The sequence below is a fragment of the Callospermophilus lateralis genome, chromosome 1 (assembly GCF_048772815.1).
Source record: "Callospermophilus lateralis isolate mCalLat2 chromosome 1, mCalLat2.hap1, whole genome shotgun sequence".
Classification (NCBI taxonomy): domain Eukaryota; kingdom Metazoa; phylum Chordata; class Mammalia; order Rodentia; family Sciuridae; genus Callospermophilus; species Callospermophilus lateralis.
The window spans coordinates 55,762,628-55,786,590 of NC_135305.1; the positions used below are offsets into that span (position 1 = coordinate 55,762,628).

At 37.3% G+C, this 23,963-nt stretch overlaps 1 protein-coding gene and 1 pseudogene across 4 annotated transcripts in view; one reads left to right on the forward strand and one right to left on the reverse strand.

Annotated features, from left to right (window-relative positions):
* Positions 1–23,963, forward strand: part of Srpk2 (SRSF protein kinase 2) — a 243,188-nt gene that overhangs the window by 31,143 nt on the left and 188,082 nt on the right. The window lies entirely within an intron of this gene.
* Positions 4,813–5,712, reverse strand: LOC143404072 (protein SET-like; annotated as a pseudogene).

Sequence of the window (23,963 nt, forward strand, 5' to 3'; positions counted from 1 at the left end):
ACCCCACTCAGCCCCTAACAAGTGAGGCCATTATTCAGAGTCCCCTTTGAGACATTGTTAAGTTGCCCATGAAACGGGTGTCACCAAAACAAACAGGAGGCTAAATAGCTGCCCAAGGACAGGGGCATCTTGAGGTCTAGATGTGTCCTTCTGTCCATCCTGTGTCTGCAACCACCCCCAAATGCCTCACAGATGCATGTGGGGGTGGAATTGTTGCATTTTAGTCACATCTCTGGAAGGTGGCCTGAGGGTTCCTTGTGGGGAGCAGGTCTCCTAAGTGGCGGGTGGAGGGGAGAGCTTCCAATTCAATCTGTCCACTTTTGTCCTGTTGCTCAAAGCAGCTATATCCAAACAACTCTGGATACACAAACCCAGAGGCCACTTCAGGAATGCCCAGGAAGCAGCTCTAAGGCTGCTGTCCACAGAAAGTTCCCTGGAGAGGCCTCCTTCAGAGCCCATGAGGCCCCGGGGCAGACAGCAGAACACCAGTCTGCAGAAACTATCTTTCTCTCTATTTTAATGCCTTCCAATGTGTGTCTGTTTGTTTTCCATTAATCTACTTGTCATTTTTCCAGTACCACACAGTTTTGATTGCTGTAGCTTTGTAGTACTGTGGATTGAACCCAGCGATGCTGTACCACTGAGCTGCATCTCTAGCTCTATTTTTTTTTTTTTTTTTTTTTGTGGTGCTGGGGATTGAACCTAGGGCTTGCATGTGAGGTAAGCGCTCTACCAACTAGGCTGTATCCCAAGTCTCCCTATTAAAAAAAAAAAAAAAAAAAGAAAAGAAAAAGAAGAAAAATAAGTATTAGTTGTAGATGTACATAATATCTTTTATTTATTTTTATGTGGTGCTGAGGATCGAATCCAGTGTCTCACACGTGCTAGGCAAGTGCTCTACCACTGGACAACAACCACAGCCCCAAGCCCTTTTATTTTTAATTTTGAGACAAGGGCTTACCAAGTTGTCCAAGATAGCCTTGAACTTAGGCTTCTTCTGCTTCTGCCTTCCAACTGGCTGAAATTACTAGTGTGCACCACCATATCCGTATTGTAAGTGTTGAAGTTAGATAGTGTCAGTTCTCCAACTTTGTTGTCTCTCTTTTTAAAATTATTTTTAATTTATATATGACAGCAGAATGCATTACAATTCTTACTACACATATAGAGCACACTTTTTCATATTTCTGGTTGTATACAAAGTATATTCACACCATTTGTGTCTTCATACATACTCAGGATAATGGTATCATCTCATTCTACCATCTTTTTCCACCGCCCCTCCCTTCCCTTCTCACCCCTTTGCCCTATTTAGAGTTCATCTAATCCTCCCATCCTCCCTCTTCCAACCCCAGTGTGAATTAGCCTCCTTATATCAGAGAAAGCATTCGACATTTGTTTTTTTTGGGATTGGACAACTTTACTTAGCATTATATTCTCCAACTTTATCCATTTATCTGCAAATGCCATGATTTTATTCTCTTTTACTGCTGAGTAATATTCCATTGTGTATATATGCCACATTTTTTTTTTTAATCTATTCATCTATTGAAGGGCATCTAGGTTGGTTCCACAGTTTAGCTATTGTGAATTGTGCTGCTATAAACATTGATGTGACTGTGTCCCTATAGTATGCTGTTTTTAAGTCCTTTGGGTATAGGCTGAGGAGAAGGATAACTGGGTCAAATGGTGGTTCCATTCCCAATTTTCCTTTTTTTTTTTTTTTTTTTTTTTTTGTGGTGCTGGGGATTGAATCCATTGTCTTGTGCATATGAGGCAAGCACCCTACCACCTGAGCTATAACCCCAGCCCCCCAATTTTCCAAGAAATCTCCATACTGCTTTCTATATTGGCTGCACCAATTTGCAGTCCCACCAGCAGTATATGAGTGTACCTTTTCCCCCACATCCTTACCAATATTATTGTTTGTCTTTATAATAGCTGCCATTCTGACTGAAGTGAGTTGAAATCTTAGAGTGATTTTGATTTGCATTTCTCTATTTGCTAGCAATGGTGAGCATTTTTCATATATTTGTTGATTGATTGTGTATCGTCTTCTGAGAAATGTCTGTTCAGGTCCTTGGCCCAATTATTGATTGGGTTATTTGTTTGTTTGGTGTTTAACTTTTTGAGTTCTTTACATACCCTAGAGATTAGTGCTCTATATGATGTGTGAGGGGTAAAGATTTGCTCCCAAGATGTAGGCTCTCTGTTCGCCTCACAGATTGTTTCTTTTGCTGAGAAGAAACTTTTTCCTTTGAGTTCATCCCATTTATTGATTCTTGATTTTAATTCTTGCACCAAAGGAGTCTTATTAAGGAAGTTGGGGCCTAATCCAACATGATGGAGATTTGGGCCCACTTTTTTTCTATTAGACACAGGGTCTCTGGTTTTATTCTTAAGGCCTTGATCCATTTTGAGTTGAGTTTTGTGCATGGTGAGAGATGGGGGTTTAATTTCATATTGTTGCATATGGATTTCCAGTTTTCCCGGCACCATTTGTGAAGAGGCTATTTTTCCTCCAGTGCATGTTTTTGTCACCTTTGTCATTAATATAAGATAATTGTAATTTTTTGGTTATTCTGTGACCTCTGTTCTGTACCATTGGTCTGCCAGTCTGTTTTGGTGCCAATACCATCGCTGTTTTTGTTATTATAGCTCTGTAGTATAGTTTAAGGTCTGGTATAGTGATGCCACCTGCTTCACTCTTCCTGCTACCAATTGCTTTAGCTATTTTAGGTCTCTTATTTTTCCAGATGAATTTCATGATTGCTTTTTCTATTTCTATGAGGAATGCCATTGGGATTTTGGTTGGAATTGCATAAAATTTGTATAGTGCTTTTGGTAGTAGTATGGTCATTTTGATAATATTAATTTTGCCTATCCAAGAGCAAGGTAGATCTTTCCATCTTCTAAGGTGGTCTTTGACTTCTTTCCTTAGGGTTCTAATTTTCATTATACAGATCTTTCACCTCTTTCGTTAAATTGGTTGCCAGGTATTTTATTATTTTTTTTCCAAAAAAAAAAAAAAAATCTTTATGTTCCTTTATTGAAGCAAGATTCCTGACCAGTATACAGTGATGTGTTTACTAAACAGAGACCTGTGCAGAAATTACATACTATCCATCTAGACAGATTTTGGTTACACTTTGCCTATTGATGGAATAGTTCCATATATAAAGTTTTATACAACAAAAAGCTTTGAATTTGACCAGGCTGTCCATTAATTCACCTTTGAAAAAGTGGCATTTAATTTCAGCTGTATTTTACAGCATTAAAAAACTTATGCATTAGGTAGCTTTTCAAAATGCTACTCTCTGCACAACAGCATTGAGCAGACAGAGCAGAGTCCATCATCCCACCAGATCCACACATTGGCGTTGGAGAGATTTATGCCAGATACCAGGGACTTAAGAGAGACAGAAAGTTCTTCCTGACCACCAGCACGGACTTCTTACTCTAAGAGCCCGTCTTCTTGGCCACACTTTATAGAGCCAGTGAAGACATGCCAGCAACTGTCCCACGAACAACTTGACATTAGAGCACCAGATCTGTTTGATGGTGGCAGCAAAGCACTACTATATCCAGATAATTGAAGACCCACTTTAAAAACTGTCGATTTGAGATAAAAATCAAGGGTATCACTCATAACTCAGTTTTGAGTTTCTACTATCCCAAATGACATGTTCAGAAACCAATAACAAATTTTACCCATGTTTCCCAGCTAAGGAGACATTAAGACATTGATTCAAATCCCTTTAGTCAATCCACATTGCCCTGAGGCCATCCTACAAAGTGCGTATCAAAATATACGAAGTTAGGGTGACAAAGTTTGACGATGATGTTATTATACAAGTCAAACTTGGAAGGTCATATTAAAAGTATATCTATTCTGAGAGAAAAAGCATCAAATCCTTTGTGTACACATTTAGTTTTATTGTAACAAAGTAACTTGTACACTTTTAACGTTTAAAACTGAGCATCATCTTTCCTTTCCAGTGAAAACAAAACAGAAAATTTAAAAATAAAATTACAATAGAGAATGTCAATTCCAAATAAAATCCTACAGATTCTGCTGATTCTCCCATTGAGTGGCAGGGCTCAAGCCATCATTAGGAGAGAATTTTATTTTAAAAGTGTCCTCTTAAACTGCAAGGATGTCCGTTAAACATCACAATTAAACATGCCAAAGGAGAAGCCATGTTGTCAAAATGCCCACTTAACCCACCCAAACATCTCAAACCCACCCTTTGCTGACCTTCTATAACCCCATTTTTTAAAGTTTTTTTTTCTTTGTTTAAACAAGAAAAAGTAGACAGATACATGTTGGTAAATGCTAACTGTCCATATTCACATAGAGACACCGTGTAATCTCTGAGCCCAATATACAGAGAAAGGAGGAAAAAAGCTAGAATTCTATGCACTATTACAGAGGGGCCTAGCACCCTCCAGCTTCCAGCAGAGTGAAAGTAGCAGAAGGTTTTTCTTTTTTCCCACAGAGCACGGTGGTGTTGATTCCATACAGTTTTTTTGTTTGTTTGTTTGTTTGTTTTGTTTTGAGACAGGAAAGGGATAAAAATGAATTTAGAACAGAAGGTTTAGAGATTCTTTTCCCATTGTACTCTGCTCAAGGTATTTCCCCCCAAAATAAGTTGAGAAGCATGGTTTGAGAAAAGAGACCTCAAGAACAGGACGACTGAGCACAAGGGAGTCGGGGGAAGTGGGGAGGGGGAGACTGCAACTTGCTCCCAGGGACTGAATTAAAAAAACAAAAGAAAGAAAGATAAAAGGTTGGAATCCATCAGTGTTCAATTAGTTGCCTTTTCCTTCATCCTCCTCTTCTTCCTCCCCTTCATCATCATCTTCATCTTCTTCACCTTCGTCCTCATCCCCTTCTTCATCAATATCTTCCAATCCTTCTTCATCTTCATCTTCATCTTCATCTTCATCTTCATCTTCATCTTCATCTTCATCTTCTCCTTTCCCTTCTTCATCATCCATATTAGGAACCAAATAGTCCTGCAATGGATTTGGCCAAATATCATCTTTGATGACTTCTCCTAACTCATCTGCACCAGCATAAGAATGGTCAGTAAACCAGGTTAAAGAAGCTTTCTGGTTCTTCATGCTGCCTCTTCCTGCTAGCTTTATTCTGCGTTTGACTTGAACATTTCGTCATATCCTTTCCAGATTTCCATTTGATTTCAGTGGACTTTGAAGATGGATCACCACTCTCATTCAGATGAAATTCTTTGGAGAGAACTTTATTTTCGAAGTAAGGATTTTCATCAAAATACAAATCTATCCTGTAACCTGATTTGATATCTTCAAATTCTGTCGCTTCAACTCTGGTCAAATAATGCAGCGCCTTTTCATCTTCCTTCCCAAGCAGTGCAGACACTTGTGGGTGGTTGACAAATGTTGTTACCTCAAAATTTGGGATTTTGGCGATCAATTCTGACCTCTTCTGAAAAAATGGTTGGCGGAGTTTGTTATATTTCTGTTTTACTTTCAATATCTCCTCACTGGCTTGTTTATGAAGTCTGTCTATTTCATTTTGTATTTCATTGATATGTTCAATTGCTTCTTGTTCTTTTTCTCCCTTCGGCAAACCCAGAGAGGCTGATGAATCTGCCTGTTTAGGGGCGGCAGGCAGTTTGGTTTTTTTTTTTTTGTTTGAGACTGGAGCGGAGATTGGCGTTTGGGGGCCATCCTGTGAGGGAAGTCAAGGAGCAGACCCACAGGTCTCACAGCTCACCAGGGAGAAGTGCCTGGTTTTGGGATCAGGGTGATATTGGCCTAATAGAATGAGTTTGGAAGTGCTGCCTCTTTTTCTATTTCCTGAAATAAATTGGAGAGTATTGGTATCAGTTCTTCTTTAAAGGTCTTGTAGAACTTTTTTTTTTTTTTTTTGGTTCTCTTCGCTCTCTTTTTTTTATTGGTTGTTCAAAACATTACAAAGCTATTGACATATAATATTTCATACATTAGATTCAAGTGGGTTATGAACTCCCATTTTTACCCCAAATACAGATTGCAGAATCACATCGGTTACACATCCACATTTTTACATAATGCCATATTAGTAATTGTTGTATTCTGCTACCTTTCCTGTCCTCTACTATCCTCCCTCCCCTCCCCTCCCATCTTCTCTCTCTACCCCATCTACTGTAATTCATTTCTCTCCTTGTTTATTTTCCCATTCTCCTCACAACCTCTTATATGTAATTTTTTATAACAATAAGGGTCTCCTTCCATTTCCATGCAATTTCCCTTTTCTCTCCCTTTCCCTTCCACCTCATGTCTCTGCTTAATGTTAATCTTTTCCTCCTGCTCTTCCTCCCTGCTCTGTTCTTAGTTGCTCTCATTATATCAAAGAAGACATTTGGCATTTTTTAGGGATTGGCTAGCTTCACTTAGCATAATCTGCTCTAGTGCCATCCATTTCCTTGCAAATTCCATGATTTTGTCATTTTTTAGTGCTGCGTAATACTCCATGGTGTATAAATGCCACATTTTTTTTTTTTTATCCATTCATCTATTGAAGGGCATCTGGGTTGGTTCCACAGTCTAGCTATTGTGAATTGTGCTGCTATGAACATCGATGTGGCAGTATCCCTGTAGTACGCTCTTTTAAGGTCTTCAGGGAATAGTCCGAGAAGGGCAATAGCTGGGTCAAATGGTGGTTCCATTCCCAGCTTTCCCAGGAATCTCCATACTGCTTTCCAAATTGGCCGCACCAATTTGCAGTCGCACCAGCAATGTACAAGTGTACCCTTTTCCCCACATCCTCGCCAGCACTTGTTGTTGTTTACTTCATAATGGCTGCCAATCTTACTCTGGAGTGAGATGGTATCTTAGGGTGGTTTTGATTTGCATTTCTCTGACTGCTAGAGATGGTGAGCATTTTTTCATGTACTTGTTGATTGATTGTATGTCCTCCTCTGAGAAGTGTCTGTTCAGGTCCTTGGCCCATTTGTTGATTGGGTTATTTGTTATCTTATTGTCTAATTGTTTGAGTTCTTTGTATACTCTGGATATTAGGGCTCTATCTGAAGTGTGAGGAGTAAAGATTTGTTCCCAGGACGTAGGCTCCCTATTTACCTCTCTTATTGTTTCTCTTGCTGAGAAAAAACTTTTTAGTTTAAGTAAGTCCCATTTGTTGATTCTTGTTATTAACTCTTGTGCTATGGGTGTCCTATTAAGGAATTTGGAGCCCGACCCCACAATATGTAGATCGGAGCCAACTTTTTCTTCTATCAGACGCAGAGTCTCTGATTTGATATCAAGCTCCTTGATCCATTTTGAGTTAACTTTTGTGCATGGCAAGAGGAGGGAATTCAGTTTCATTTTGTTGCATATGGATATCCAGTTTTCCCAACATCATTTGTTTAAGATGCTATCCTTCCTCCATTGCATGCTTTTAGCCCCTTTATCAAATATAAGATAGTTGTAACTTTGTGGATTAGTCTCTGTGTCCTGTATTCTGTACCGTTGGTCCACCCGCCTGTTTTGGTACCAGTACCATGCTGTTTTTGTTACAATTGCTCTGTAATATAGTTTGAAATCTGGTATCGCTATACCACCTGATTCACACTTCCTGCTTAGAATTGCTTTTGCTATTCTGGGTCTTTTATTTTTCCATATGAATTTCATGATTGCTTTATCTATTTCTACAAGAAATGCCGTTGGGATTTTGATTGGCATTGCATTAAACCTATAGAGAACTTTTGGTAATGTTGCCATTTTGATGATGTTAGTTCTGCCTATCCATGAACAGGGTATATTTCTCCATCTTCTAAGATCTTCTTCTACTTCTCTCTTTAAGGTTCTGTAGTTTTCATTGTATAAATCTTTCACCTCTTTTGTTAGGTTGATTCCCAAGTATTTTATTTTATTTTTTGAGGATATTGTGAATGGAGTGTTTTTCCTCATTTCCGTTTCAGAAATTTTGTCGCTGATATACAGAAATGCCTTTGATTTATGCATGTTGATTTTATATCCTGCCACTTTGCTGAATTCATTTATTAATTCTAGTAGTTTTTTTGTAGACCCTTTTGGGTCTTCTAGGTATAGAATCATGTCGTCCGAAAATAGTGATAGTTTAAGTTCTTCTTTTCCTATTTTTATGCCTTTAATTTCTTTCGTCTGTCTAATTGCTCTGGCCAGTGTTTCGAGAACTAATTGAATAGAAGTGGTGATAGAGGGCATCCCTGTCTTGTTCCAGATTTTAGAAGGAATGTTTTCAATTTTTCTCCGTTCAGAATGATGCTAGCCTGAGGCTTAGCATAGATAGCTTTTACAATGTTGAGGTAAGTTCCTGTTATCCCTAGTTTTTCTAATGTTTTGAACATAAAGGGATGCTGTACTTTGTTGAATGCTTTTTCTGCATCTATCAAGATGATCATATGGTTCTTATCTTTAAGTCTATTGATGTGGTGAATAACATTTATTGATTTCTGTTTATTGAACCATCCTTGCATCCCAGGGATGAATCCTACTTGATCATGGTGCATAATTTTTTTGATGTGTTTTTATATCCGATTCGCCAGAATTTTATTGAGGATTTTTGCATCTAGGTTCATTAGAGATATTGGTCTGTAGTTTTCTTTCTTTGAGGTGTCTTTGTCTGGTTTCGGAATCAGGGTGACGTTGGCCTCATAGAATGAATTTGGCAGAGCTCCCTCTTTTTCTATTTCCTGAAATAACTTGAAAAGAATTGGTATTAATTCTTCTTTAAAGGTTTTGTAAAACTCTGCTATATACCCATCCGGTCCTGGGCTTTTCTTGGTTGGTAGTGTTTTGATTGCTTCTTCTATTTCATCCATTGATATTGATCTGTTCAAATTGTGTGTATCCTCCTGACTCAGTCTGGGCAAATCATATGACTTAAGAAATTTATCGATGTCTTCACTATCTTCTATTTTATTGAAATATAGGTTTTCAAAATAATTTCTAATTGTCTTCTGTATTTCTGTAGCATCTGTTGTGATATTGCCTTTTTCATCCCGTATGTTAGTAATTTGAGTTCTCTCTCTTCTCTTCGTTAGCATGGCTAAGGTTCTGTCGATCTTATTTATTTTTTCGAAGAACCAACTTTTCGTTTTGTTAATTTTTTCAATAGTTTCTTTTGTTTCAATTTCGTTGATTTCTGCTCTGATTTTAATTATTTCTTGCCTTCTGCTACATTTGCTGTTGTTTTGCTCTTCCTTTTCTAAGGCTTTGAGATGAAGTGTGAGCTCATTTATTTGTTGGTTTTTCCTTTTTTTGAGGAATGATATCCAGACGATGAATTTCCCTCTTAAAACTGCTTTCTTTGTGTCCCATAGATCCCGATATGTTGTGTCTGTATTTTCATTCATCTCTAAGAATTTTTTGATTTCCTCCTTTATGTCTTCTGTAACCCATTGATCATTCAGTAACATATTGTTCATTTTCCATGTGATGTAGGATTTTTCCTTTCTTCTTTTATCATTGATTTCCAGTTTCATTCCATTATGATAAAATAAAATGCATGGTATTATCTCCACGTCTTTATATTTACTGCGGGTTGCCCTATGGCATAATATATGGTCTATTTTTGAGAAGGATTCATGTGCTGCTGAGAAAAAAGTATATCCACTTGATGATGGTTGATATATTCTATGTATGTCAGTTAAGTCTTGGTTATTGATTGTGATATTGAGTTCTATAGTTTTTTTATTCAACTTTTGTTTGGAGGATCTGTCCAATGGTGAGAGAGGTGTGTTGAAGTCACCCATAATTATTGTGTTGTGGTCTATTTGATTCTTGGACTTGAGGAGAATTTGTTTTATGAACGTCGCAGCACCATTATTTTGTGCATAAATATTGATAATTGTTATGTCTTGTTGGTGAATGGTTCCTTTTAACAGTATATAATGTCCTTCCTTACCCCTTTTGATTAACTTAGTCTTGAAGTCGATTTCATTCGATATGAGGATGGCCACCCCTGCTTGCTTACGAGGACCGTGTGCGTGGTATATTTTTTCCCAACCTTTCACCTTCAGCCTTCTCCAATCAGATGTGTCTCCTGGAGGCAGCATATTGTTGGATTTGTTTTTTTAATCCATGTTACCAGCCTATGTCGCTTTATTGGAGAGTTTAAGCCATTAACGTTTAGAGTTACTTTTGATATATGGTTTGTACTTCCTGCCATGTTTGATTATTTATCTTTTTTTTTTTTTTTTCTAATTTAGTTTGTTTCTCCATGATTAGCTTTCCCCCTGCCCTCTGTCTTTACCGAGGCACTTCCCACTGATGGTTTTGGTTATTGTTTTTCATTTCTTCCTCATGTAGTGTTTTGCTCAAGACACTTTGCAATGCTGGTTTTCTGGCTGCAAATTCTTTTAGCTTTTGTTTATCATGCAAGATTTTTATTTCGTTGTCGTACCTGAAGCTTAATTTTGCTGGATACAGAATTCTTGGTTGGCATCCATTGTCTTTCAGTGTTTGAAATACGTTGTTCCAGGATCTTCTTGCTTTCAGCGTCTGATGAAAAATCCGTTGTTAACCTTATTGGTTTACCCCTGAATGTAATCTGTCTCCTTTCTCTTGTAGCTTTTAATATTTTCTCTGTTTTGTATATTGGATATCTTCGTAACAATGTGTCTTTGCGTTGGTCTACTGTGATTTTGTGTGCTCGGTGTCCTGTATGCATCTACAGTTTGTATATTCGTTTCCTTTTTTATTTCTGGAAAGTTTTCTGTAATTATTTCATTCAGCAGGTTACTCATTCCCTTGGTTTGAATCTCTATACCTTCCTGTATCCCAATGACTCTTAAATTTGTTTTTTTTTATGCTATCCCATATCTCTTGCATGTTTTTCTCGTGATTTTTAACCAGCCTTAGTTGGCTAGACTCTTTTCAACATGGTATATTTTGTCTTCATTATCTGACGTTCTGGCTTCTACTTGCTCCACTCTGTTAGTGATACTCTCATTTGAGTTTTTAATTTGGTTTATAGTTTCTTTCATTTCTAGAATTGTTGTTTGATTTTTTTTATAATCTCTATCTCCTGATAAAGATGCTTAACTTCTTCTTTTATCTGTTTATGTAATTCATTTTCAATGTATTCTTTCACTGTTTGAATTTGCTGTCTCGTATCCTCTTTAAGGTTCCATTCCATCTGTCTAAGGTATTCCTTGAGTTCCTTATATGATCATTTTTCTGATGACTCTAGGTCCTCCTGAATATTTAGGCTGTCCTACATTGTTTGTACTCCTTTTCTTCCTTGCTTTTTCATGCTGCTCATGTTACTTCTTGTTCTGTTTGACTGCTGAGTTACTGTTTACTCCTATAAATTTATTTGATGCTTGGGAGGAAGGGTATTAGAAGGGAAGGGAAGAAGTCACTAAAGAGAATGGGAGTAAGCAGGTAGAATTCAAGGAAGGGGGAATAAGAGAATTGAAAAGAAATGAAAAGACAAAAGAAAAAAAATAGAAAATAAAAAACGAAAAAAAATTTAAAAAAATAATAAAATGAAAATTAAAATTAAAAAAATAAAAATAAAAAAATGAAGAAAAATTAAAAAAATATTTAAAAAACAACAAAAAAATGAAAATGAAGAAAAAAATTAATAAATGCAGTCTTAGAGTTTGATTAACTTCTCTTCCAGTAGGTGGAGCTGTGCCCACTGGGCCAAGCTTCTCCTCTCAAAAGGCGGGAACCAATCACTGTGCAGCAGCTCTTCCTCCCAGACTGGGCGGGTCTCCAATCCTGAGTGTCTAAGGCCTTCTCTTGTGTTTCCTCAAGCCAGGCCCGGCTCATCGGTGACGCTCACCACAATACTGGTTACAGGCCAGGTCTGTTGCTCCTGGGAGCCCTGTTTTCATGAACTCCTGGGCACACTCTCCCTGTTTGCCATTCCCTCAGACCCTAAGTTTGTAGATCTTGGGGCTGAGAACCCCCAGCGAATTTGCTTGCCCTCTGGTAGCCACGCCCCTGGTAGCTGGTGCAAGGGACCTCAGTTGTCAGCACTGGTGGGAGCGGTAGCCAGGATTTCCGCGCCGCGAGTCCCGAGCCACTCGTGATTCCCTCGGTCTGGCTATCGCGCTCATGGGAGAGCTGGGAGGGGCCCTTAAGGTTTCCCTGCTGTGTGGAGAGGGAAGGTTAGGGGATTACATACCTGTTGCCGCTGGTTTCAATGAATTTATCTCCTCCGATGCGTTTTGGTGATGTCAGTTCTCTGCCATGGTGGTATCTCATGCAAATGGTGACAGTTCTTTCCCTTTGCCGGGTGACCAATGCAACGGGTGGGTCCTGACTGTCTCTCCCAAGCCCCGTTTCAATCCTGTGGCCACTGCCTTTGAAGGCTCGGTTGGCATTTACCTCCGTAGGATCAGAAGGGCCGACCAGTTGTTTCGGCGGGATCGTTAGTGCTGAGTCGCAGCGGTTTGGCTGGGAGAAGCAGGTGAATGGGAGCTTGAATGCAGCCGATCCGGGCTCGGTGTGTGTTCTGAGAGGCCCGGACTGTTCGCCCCAGATCCACGTCAGCTCAGCATTGCCTAGTGATCCTGAGCAAACAGCATTTAGACAGTTTACGACTCCCTATGCCCGCGCAGCTGAGGAGGTCAGAGACTTGATCTCTCCGTGCCCGCCGCCATGTTGGATCTCCTGGTCTTGTAGAACTTGACTGTGTACCCATCTGGTCCTGGGCTTTTCTTGGTAGACTTTTGATGGCTTCTATTTCGTCACTTGAAATGGGATCTGTTTAAATTGTGTATATCATCCTGATTCAATTTGGGCAAATTAAATTACTCTAGAAATTTGTCAATGCCTTCAATATTTTCTATTTTATTGGAGTTCAAGTTTTCAAAATAATTTCTAATTATCTTCTGTATTTTTGTAGTGTTTGTTGTGATTTCCTTTTTCATCATGTATGTTAGTAATTTGAGTTTTCTCTCTCTTCTTCATTAGCATGGCTAAGGGTTTTTTAGTTTTTTTTATTTTTTCAAAGAACCAACTTTTGTTCTGTCAGTTTTTTTCAGTGGTTTCTTTTGTTTTAATTTCATTCTTTTAAAAAATTTTTCTTTTAAACTGAAAACAGTGGCATTGTTTTACATATTTAGCAATATCTTTAATATCTGCCTAATAGAAGATAGTTGGATTTTCGTATTTGCTTCATTTATTCTGATGGGTTATTATTTTGATTAAAGTATATGAAGAGAATCTGGGTTTGGATATATAGAAGAGTATTAATTAGAAGAGTATTAACTTATTCAGGTAATTGTGGATATTCCTTGATATTGCAATAAAATATGGCAAGGATTAGAAGGAAGGTTAGTTGTATTGTTGAATCTAAAACACCATTTCACCATATGAAATTTTTGTACTCTGTTATAGTGTATCTCTTATTTGTTTTTTACTCTTTGAATGGCTCCCCCATCCCTGTTTGTGATTTTATAACATCATATATTGATCATGTGGAAAATACTGACTTACTGAATTATACCGATATTCATGGATATCTAAATGTTGACAGGCATCATTATACAATATCTAAAAATAATTCACTAATACCTCATCAGAAAAATATTTAATCATTGAGACCTGTCATGTGGAGACACAAATTTTACAAAATTCTAATATTCCCTTGAAAGCTTGACTGTTATCATTGGCAAAAACAAACAAACAAACAAAAAAAAAACAAAACAAAAAAACCTGTCATCTGTTTTCCTTTCATTGATAGGCTTGCATCATTCTGTTTTTAGAAAATGTTTGCCATATATCCAACTCCGGAAAACCATAGTTTGTAGCCTATCAAGTAAAAATGGTGTTTTATGAAAAAAAAAATGATGAGCTCAGATTCAGTTACCTAAGTGCTTTTTCTTGAGATAGCCACCATATTGTGGTGTGTTGCATAATTTCTTTGTTTATCTTTCATATTTTGTCACAGAATTTTACAGAGATACATGTTTAAGGGTAGAGATTAATACAAGAGAAGAAGAAAAAAAAGGTTTTTACTCTACTAAGGACATTTTAAAAGATGGTGGTGAAGCCCGGCATAGTTGTGCATACCTGAGATCCCAGCTATTTGGGAGGCTGAGGCACGAAGATCTAAGGAGGCCAGTCTTTGCAATTTAGTAAGATCCTGTCTCAAAATAAGGAACGTAAAAGAATGGAAGATGTAACTGAGTAGTATAGCACTCCTAGGTTCAATCCCCAGTATCTCTCTCAAAAAAAAGTGATTATTAGTACCATTAGGGATTATTGACTTAATGCACACTCAGGCACTAGCATTTTTGCCCACTGTTGGTATTGAACTGTCATTAGACAGGACAATTAGAATTATTTATTCTCAGGGGCTGCCAGAGTTTGTGGGCTTTAGTTTGAGAACTGCTTTTGGACCAGTATCAGTGTTCAGGGCTTGGCTGTTACCTCCTCTGAATTATTTTGGATATCTCAAGTTGATATTGTTTCTTCCTTCATCATTTTGTTACAGTATTTAACATCATGCACTTTGTGAGTTCCCAAAGATGGAGTAGTGTGTGAGTCATCATCCAATTCTCCTGTGTTTGGTATGTGGTTCTTGGAATACAGTAGTCGGTCAGTAAATGCTTACGAAGTGAACTTGGTTACTGAATGAACAGGTTTAAGAACCCCCAAACTAGTCTGGAATCTTTCACTAGAGGAGAAATTGCTTTATGTATCTGTATTCAAAAATTTCTAAGAGCATGTATTTTAGGCACAGAACTTTAAATAGTATTTACAGTGATGTCTCAGAATTATACATAAAAGATGAAATTACTCTTATTAGTCTTTGTTTTAGAAGGGGATTTCTGTGACTAATTAATGCAAGAATTTTGAATAACACTCTCTTTGGGGACATGTCTCCTCCCCACTGAGGGTCAAACTCAGGGCTTTACAAAAAAACTTTGTAAAATAGAAATAGAAGGACCCTTTTTTGGGGACTACGGATAGAGCATATGCCTAGCATGCCAAAGGCTCTAAGTTCATTCCTTAGGAAAAAAAGACCCTTCCTTAATATGTAAGTACTGACTTTTTTTTTAAAAAATGATATTATCTGTGGATTGTAGTTAGTGTTATGAATATTGCATTCCCATTTAAAATTAGAAATGAGATTGAGTTAACAGTTAGTATTCTTTTTTTTCCAGTGCTGGGGATTGAACCAAGGACCTTGTGCAAGCATTCAACTGACTGAACTACATCCCCAGCCCAACAGTTAATGTTCTAAGAAATAGTGTGTTAGAAGTAGTATTCTAGAAATATTTGTAAGCCCAAAAAATCCTAGCAAAACATAACAAATTAGAGGGGCTGGAGTTGTGGCTCAGAGTAGAGTGCTTGCCTAGTGCTTGCCTGGGAGGTGCTGGGTTCCATCTTCAGCACCACATAACAATGGATAAAATAAGGGCTGGAGGGCTGGGGATGTGGCTCAAGTGGTAGCGCGCTCGCCTGGCATGCGTGCGGCCCGGGTTCGATTCTCAGCACCACGTACTAACAAAGATGTTGCGTCCGCCGATAACTAAAACATAAATATTAAAAAAAACTCTCTCTCTCTCTCTCTCCTCTCTCACTTTCTCTTAAAAAAAAAAAATAAGGGCTGGAGTTGTGGCTCAGTGGTAGAGCACTTGTTGGAGGCCCTGGGTTCAATCCTCGGCACCACATGAAAATAAATTAATAAATAAATAAAGGTATTGTGTACAACTACAACTAAAAAATATTTTTTAAAAAGGATAAATAAAATAAAGGTATTATATCCAACTACAACTAAAAATATACATATTGAAAGAAAAACAACAAATTAGAAAGAAACAGAGTATACTATTTTCAGATAATCTGTCTACTTGAAAAATCCAAGACTAATTTGAAAGTTATAACAGGACGAGTCAAAGAAAGTGTTTCAAATAACAGGAAGAAAATAAATAAATTTTAAATATTTTAGCAATAGCTTATTGTATATATTAAATGAAAAATTTTTAGCCTGGTGTGGTGGAACATGCTTGGAATTCCAGATACTTATGAGGTTGAGATAGATCCCAAGTTTAAGGCCAGCCTGTGCAATTTAGTGGACTCCTTGCTACTAAACGAAACAAAAAAGGTATGGGGATGTAGCTCAGAGAGAACACTCCTGTGATTAAACCTCAGTACTATGACAAACACCCTGTATAGGATAAAAAGAATGTAAGGGGCTGGGGATGTGGCTCAAGCGGTAGCGCGTTTGCCTGGCATGCGTGCTGCCCGGGTTCGATCCTCAGCACCACATACAAACAAAGATGTTGTGTCCGCCAAAAAGCTAAAAAATAAATAAATATTAAAATAAATAAATAAAAAAGAATGTAAGCATTCTCTTTTTTAAATTGAGGATTTATTTATTTAATGTTCAGTGTACACAGGGCCTTGTGCATGCTGGACAAGAGCTCTACCAGTGAGCTATACCTCCTAGTCCAGAAACTGAGGAAATTTAAGCAGATAAGTAATTTGGATAAGTCACTTAATTAGAACATAAGTCTTTGAGGTCAGTCATTTTAGCTTGAGACTCTTAGGGGTGGGACACTTAGATTATTTAAAAAACTTTGTAGCAGTTTTTACTAAATTTAAAGATGATAAAATTTTGAGTTATCTTTCCTTTTTTTTGCTTCATAATAATTTCAGATTAGTACTTTATATTAATACATTTTTAGGGTTTTGGTTATAGGAATTGGATTAAAAAGTATTTTTAAAAATATTTACTTTTATTTTTGTTTTTGGCACTAGAAATTAAACTCAGGGGTACTTAACCACTGAGCCACATCCCTAACCTAATTTATTTCTTTATTTATTTTTATTTTGAGACAGGGTTTAAGTTGCTTAGGGCTTTGCCAAGTTGCTAAGGCGGGTTTTGAACTTGTGATCTTCTTGCTGAGTTGCTGGGATGACAGGTATGCACCACCATGCCTGGCTTATACATTCTTTTCTTTTTTTATGCATTCTATTTTAAAGTTACTTTTAAATTTCAAACATAGTTTGAGTGGATGGCATATTAAAACCCCCAACTACTTGTCATATAAATTTAACAATTTTTAGGATTTTCCTCCATTTCTTGTTTTTCCTTATTGTGCAAATGCATTCTAAAGAAGATCTCTGATATTTTCACTTGTATTCCATATGCGTTGCTGTCATAGTCGGCCTGGGATGCCATAAAAATGCTTAGATAGATAGCATATACTGAGGTACCTTAAACAACAAACATTTGTTGGAAGCGGTAAGTCCAAGAATGCCTGAGTCATTAAGTTCTGGTGAGGTTTCTCTTCCTGTCTTACAGATGAGGCACCTTCTCCCAGTGTCCTCACATGCACAAGAATGAGAACCTAAGGTCTCTGGTGTCTCTGAGTGCTTCAGTCCCATCATGAAGGCCCCACCTTCATGATTTTACATATCCCTAATTAAATCCCAAAGCCTCTGCCACTGATTACCACCACATTGGAATTTAGGACTAAAGCATATAAAATTTGGAAAGACATACTTTAGTACTTAGCAACCACTAAAAGATTTGGAGGTGTTTTAAAAATATAATCAAAATATATTATCACACTAACAAAATTAATAAAATTGTGTGTTACTTTGGTATACCTTTTAATCTGGGTAAATATAATCGTAGATTTTTTTAAAAAAAACATTGCAATAGTACAACAGGTACTTTCTCCTCTTCAACCTATAGTGTGAAAAAGGGAAGAACATAGAGGATGGGAGGGACTGCTATAGAGTAAAAGATATTTAAAATGCATAGCAAACAAATGTTAGGGGTAAACTTTTTGTTTGAATTCTGATCCTAAGTAATCAATTGTAAAAAGATGGTAATATCCTAAATTTTTACATAACTCCAGTATTCTAATAAATTGGTACATATAACTATTTCAGTTTTTAAAAAATAAAGAAGTGTTTAGAAACTATTTTCATTAAATGAGGATTTTATGTTGCTCATGAATTGTTATGGTATTTTAACAGTCCCAGAACACTAATGATAATTATATGTGAGGATATTGTTAAAAGTCAAGGTACCATTAACTTTTTTTTTTTTTTTGTACTGGGGATTGAACCCAGTGGTGCTCAGCCACCAAGCCACAATCCCAGCCCTTTTAAAAAATATTTTGTTTAGAGACAGGGTCTCACTGAGTTGCTTAGCATCTCACTTTTTGCTAAGGCTGGCTTTGAGCTCGGGATCCTCCTGCCTCAGCCTCCTGAGCTGCTGGGATTACAGGCTTGGGCTACCACACCTTGCCTGGTTCATTAACTTTTGGTATAGATTAAAAACTCCTCCAACGAGGAATTTGTCATGATAATTTAGTAAAATATTATTAAAAAGAAAGCATTATTAAGATTTTTTGGTCTCTTTTACATTAATAGTAGTGAATATTTGATGTGAAATGACAATTCACCAGTAGGTGAATTAACCAGTAGGTGGCAACAAAGATAGCCTTATTAACAAATAAATATGATTTTTAAAAGAAAATTTTAAGAAAAATAGTATAAATCATAAATAAAATAACATTTGAGTTTTCCACAAATAAATATTGTATGCTTATAGCCTTATTATATTCCTTCTAGTTTGAACAGCCAATATAGAATTTTATTCTTATATGCATAGTTCGTTTTTGAGTCATGATTTTTTTTTTTAAATAGATGATTAGTTTCCAGTTTTATTTTAAAACTGAGTGATAAGGCAGTTATTTGGTTTATTACCTGCAGACTACAAAAAATTAATCATGGACTTGGGAAATTTTATCTTTTCCTGAAGTTTACATTGTACCTAGGGATTAGGATGTTTGAAAGTTCTGCAACTGATTCTAACTTTTATTGAAATGATTTGCAGGTTATATTCAAATTTCTTTTTCTGGTAGTATAGGGTTTTAAAAAAATTTCAATTAAAGTTCAGTTCTTTGATTTATCTTTCCTCAATGTCAGAATAATGATTTATATGTTGCATTTGCTGAATCAGTGAATGTAGAACAGTGTTGTCACTTTCTGATTTTGGTTCTCTTGTCAAAATAAATAGGTTGGTGATTGTGTGGAGGTGCACACCTGTAAGCCCAACCCACACAAACACACATACACACAAAAAAAAAGTTTGAGGAAGCATGCTTCCTAAGAGTTTTCTGACTTTTTTTGGTGCTCATTTCTTCATGGGTTTATTTCCAGGTTGCCCGAACCATTAATACATGTTGCAATTTTGTTAGGATTGGAAGAATTCTTTCAGGCCCCCAGCACTTTCCTTGAAAAATTAAAAAATTTCAGAAAAGTCAAAAGAGCAAATCAATGTTTTCTCATATGTCCTTTATATAGGTTCAACAGTTCTTTACATGTTGCCACATTTGGTTTATCCTTTTACGCACTTGTCTTTGTTTGTTTCTCCATCTTTCTGTTTTCCCCAATCCATTTTTTTAAGAGAGAGAAAGAGAGAGAATTTTTTAGTATTTAATTTTCAGTTTTCGGTGGACACAACATCTTTATTTTATTTTAATGTGGTGCTGAGGATCGAACCCAGTGCCCCGCGCATGCCAGGCCAGTGTGCCACCGCTTGAGCCACACCCCCAGCCCTCCAATCCTTTTTTTTTGATATAGTTGGGGTTTCAAATTGTAATGAGCTAAGGAATAGAGTGATTTGTATGCTTCCTCTTGTAATTGGATAAATTTCTATTTCTGGTATCTTCTCGAAGAAACTTCTGTTGGTTTGAGACTTGGTTTGATCAGTTCATCTGAATTTAGTACCTTCTGTCCATTCATTCAGCAAGTTTTGAGCACTCAGTATACAATGGGCATTGCAAGGGCACTGGGGTTAAGCAAGAAGTTGGCCTCATTTTCCAACATCTTGTTATCTAGTTGGGGAGTTAGATGTGTAAAAGACATCCCAAAGTAGGATGCAAAACTGTGGGAGAAAATCTGGGTGCCACAAAAAAAAACCTTAATTCTGAGCAAGAAGATTGATACTGAGGGCATCACAGCAGCGGGCCTCAAATTATACTAGTAATGAAAACAGCATGGTATTGGGACCAAAACAGACACGAAGAACAATAGAATAGAATGGAAGAGACAGAGACAAACCCATATAGGTACAAAGGTGCCAAAAAATATGTTGGAGAAAAGATAAGGTTTTTTTTTTGGGGGGGGGTGTGTGTTACTGGGGATTGAACTCAGGAAAACTCAACCACTGAGCCACATCCCCAGGCCTATTTTGTATCTCATTTAGAGACAGGATCTAACTGAGCTGCTTAGTTGCCTCACTGTAGCTGAGGCTGGCTTTGAACCCTCCATCCTCCTGTCTAAGCCTCTTGAGCCTCTGGGATTACAGGCATGTGCCATCATGCCCGGCAAAAGATAGCCTTTTTAACAAATGATGCTGGGAAAACTGGATATCCATATGTAGAAGAATGAAATTGATCTCTTTTTTCACACCCTGCACAAAAATCAATTCAAAGTGGATCAGAGACTTATGAATTAGACCTGTAACTCTACAGTTGCTAGAAGAAAATGTAGGCTCAACACTTCCTATCGGCATAGGTACCAACTTCCTTAACATAATTTCTAAAGCTCAAGAAGTAAAACCAAGAATCAGGAAATGGGATCAAATTTAAAAACCTCTGGACAGTAAAGGAAAGGAGCATGAAGAGAGAGCATACAGAATAGGAGAAGATCTTTGCCACCTGCTTTTCAAATAGGGGGTTACTATCCAGAATATATAAAGAACTCAAATAAGCCAGGCATGGTGGTGCACCCCTGTCATCCCAGTGGCTTGGGAGGCTGAGGCAGGAGGATCACAAGTTCAGAGCCAGCCTCAGCAACTTTAGCAAGGCCCTAAAACAACTTAGACCTTGTCTCAAAGTAAACAAACAAAAGGGACTGGGGAAGTGGTTCAGTGGTGAAGTACCAGTGGGTTCTGTCCCTGTTACTAAAAACAAAACAAAACAACAACCAACAAACCAAAAGAACAAAAACTCAACACAAAAACCTCAAAACAAACAACAACCAAAAGACCTAATTAATAAATGGGCAAAAGAACTAAGTAGACATTCTCAAAAGAAGAAATGCAAATGGCAGCATATATATGAAAAAATGTTAAACAATTCTAGCAGTCAGGGAAATGTGAGTCAAAACTATGTTGAGCCAGGCTCACATGTTGAGGTGGCTCACACCTGTAATCCCAGAGGCTCAGGAGGCTGAGGCAGGAGGATCTTGAGTTTAAACCCATCTTTAGCAAAAGCGAGGCATTAGGCAAATCAGTGAGACCTTGTTTCTAAATAAAATACAAAATAAGGCTGGGAATGTGGCTCAGTGATTGAGTGCCCCTGGGTTTAATCCTCAGTATGTCCCCCGCCCCCCCCCCAAAAAAAAAAAAAAAAAAACTACATAGAGATTTCATCTCACTCCAGTTAGAATGGCAATGATAAAAAATACAGATAATAAGGGGCTGTGGTTGTGACTCAGTAGTAGAGCGCTCACCCAGCATGTGTGAGGCACTGGATTCAATCCTTAGCTCCACATAAATAAATAAATAAATGTGGATATTGTGTCCATCTACAACAACAACAAAAAAATATTTTAAAAAAAGAACACAAATAATAAAATTTGAGTAGGATGCGGGGGGATATACTCGTACATTGTTGGTGGGACTGCAAATTATTACAACCATTATGGAAAACAGTATGGAGATAATAATAATAAAAAAACCCCAACATAAAAAACAGCAAGAACTAGAAAGGGAACCACCATATATAATCTAGCTCTCTTACTTCTTAGTATATATCCAAGACATCTATACCATCCACATAGTATAGAGATGCAGCCATGTCAGTGTTTACAGCTGTGCAATTCCCAAATAGCCAAGCTGTCAAACCAGCCTAAATGTCTGTCAACAGATGAATGGATAAAGAAAATGTGGAGGGGTGTGTGTGTGTGTGTGTGTGTGTGTGTGTGTATGTATGTATGTGGCATCTGTACATACACACATTGGAGTTTTACTCAGTCGTAAAGAAGAGTGAAATTATGGCATTTGCTAGTAAATAGATGGAACTGGAGAACATCATGCTAAGTGAAATAAGCCAGACCCAGAAGGGTCAAATATTTTCTCTTACATGCAGAAGCTAGATAAAAATAAGGGGGAAAAGAGGTGATGATGGTGGTGGTGGTATAGGAGTCCCATGAAAATTGAAGAGAGATCGGTGGAAGAAGGAGACTGATGGGGCGGGAGAAGAGATAGGAGAAGGGAGGAATGGTGAAATAAATCTGACCAAACTTTCCTGTGAACATATATATGAATAGAGTACAATGAATTTCACTTTTATGAATAACCATAATGCACTAAAAACTATGAATAAATAGATCAGTAGAGTAGAATAAAGGGAACAGGAGTAGGGATTGGGGAGGGAAAGGGGAAATACTTGGGACTGAATTGGAGCAAAGTTTACTCCATACATATATAATTTTGTCTAAAATGAACCCCAGCAATAAATGTAACTATAGTGCACCAATAGAAATTAGCATTTGTGGTCTGGGGTTATGGCTCAGTGGTTGAGCGCTCACCTAGCACAGGCGAGGCCCTGGGTTCAATCCTTAGCACTACATAAAAAATAAATAAATAATATGTCAAGATCATTGTACTGTCATGTGTAACTAATTAAAACATTAAAAATAAATAAATAAAGTAAAGGTATTAAAAAGTAGCATTTGTCAAAAGACCTAGTTTCCATTCTTAGCACCCAATTGGGAGGACATGTGAATTTTGTTTTGACATTTCTCTTGGTTGATTCATGTGGACAGTATGGTTTATGATCTTTTCAGAGGGATTCTGCAGATTACTTCAGCCATACTAGGCCTTGATTTCATTAAGGCATGGGATGGTCTCATGACATCTTGTTAAAGAGCTGGAGAAATGAGGTTTATATAGTTTCATACCTATATATTTTAATACCTATTCTCCAAAAAGCATTAGTGAACTTGTAACTAATTTCAAAGGAGCTCTTTATTGATAAGGTGAAATACTTTTTTTGAGGGGTGGGAGGGTACTGGGAATTGAACTCAGGGGCACTCAACCACTGAGCCACATCCCCAGCCTTATTTTGTATTTTATTTAGAGACAGGGTCTCACTTAGTTGCTTAGTGTCTTGCTTTTGCTGAGGCTGGCTTTGAACCCACAATCATCCTATCTCAGCCTCCTGGCCACTGGGATTTCAGATGTGCACGACTGTGCCTAGCAATACTCTTGTTTTTTATTCTGTTTTGTTGAATGTTTTTATTTACTTGGGTGAAGATTTAGATCACTTGATTATCCAGTCATTATGAGTAAGGTCCTAAAATGGCAAGATTTTCTCAGAGTGTTTTGGGACTTAGAAAGTCTTGTTTGAGTGGGGCTGCATCTCAGTGATTATTAATGTGGAATGGCTTCCTTAGATGAAGTTTTTTTCTTCAGATGCACTATAAGAAAGATATGAATAATATGTTCCCAAATCATTCCTGTAGTGTTGAATATTATCTCATCCTTCTTGAAAATTAATGAAGTATTTTGACTTTGTCCTTAAAATACTCACTCTTAAAGGCAAGAAACACTGTTGTGTGTTATTATGTAGCTCTTATACACTTGGGTGATGAGTAAAGTACATAGCAAGTTGCTGAGAAGAAAGATTTTATTGTTTTTCACATTCTGAACAGTGCCAGTGTTATAATTCTATTTGCATTAATAGTCAGCCGTTGAAAAAGTAGTAGACTGCCTGCAGTGTTTAAAATGCAAAATATGGATAGGTGTTTTAGAGCCATTTCTGTGTGGTACTACTTTGTAATTTGAACTTTGAAATGTAGGTGGAAGTCATTTGCCATCTGGCGTTTTTTAACACTGGTGGTGTTAATGTATGTAGACTTGAATATTTGCCATTGCTTCAGTTTATAGAAGGTTTCCTGTTCATTTGACTTTGAATTTTTCTACTGCTTTTCTACAGCACCATTCCATACCTGCTAGC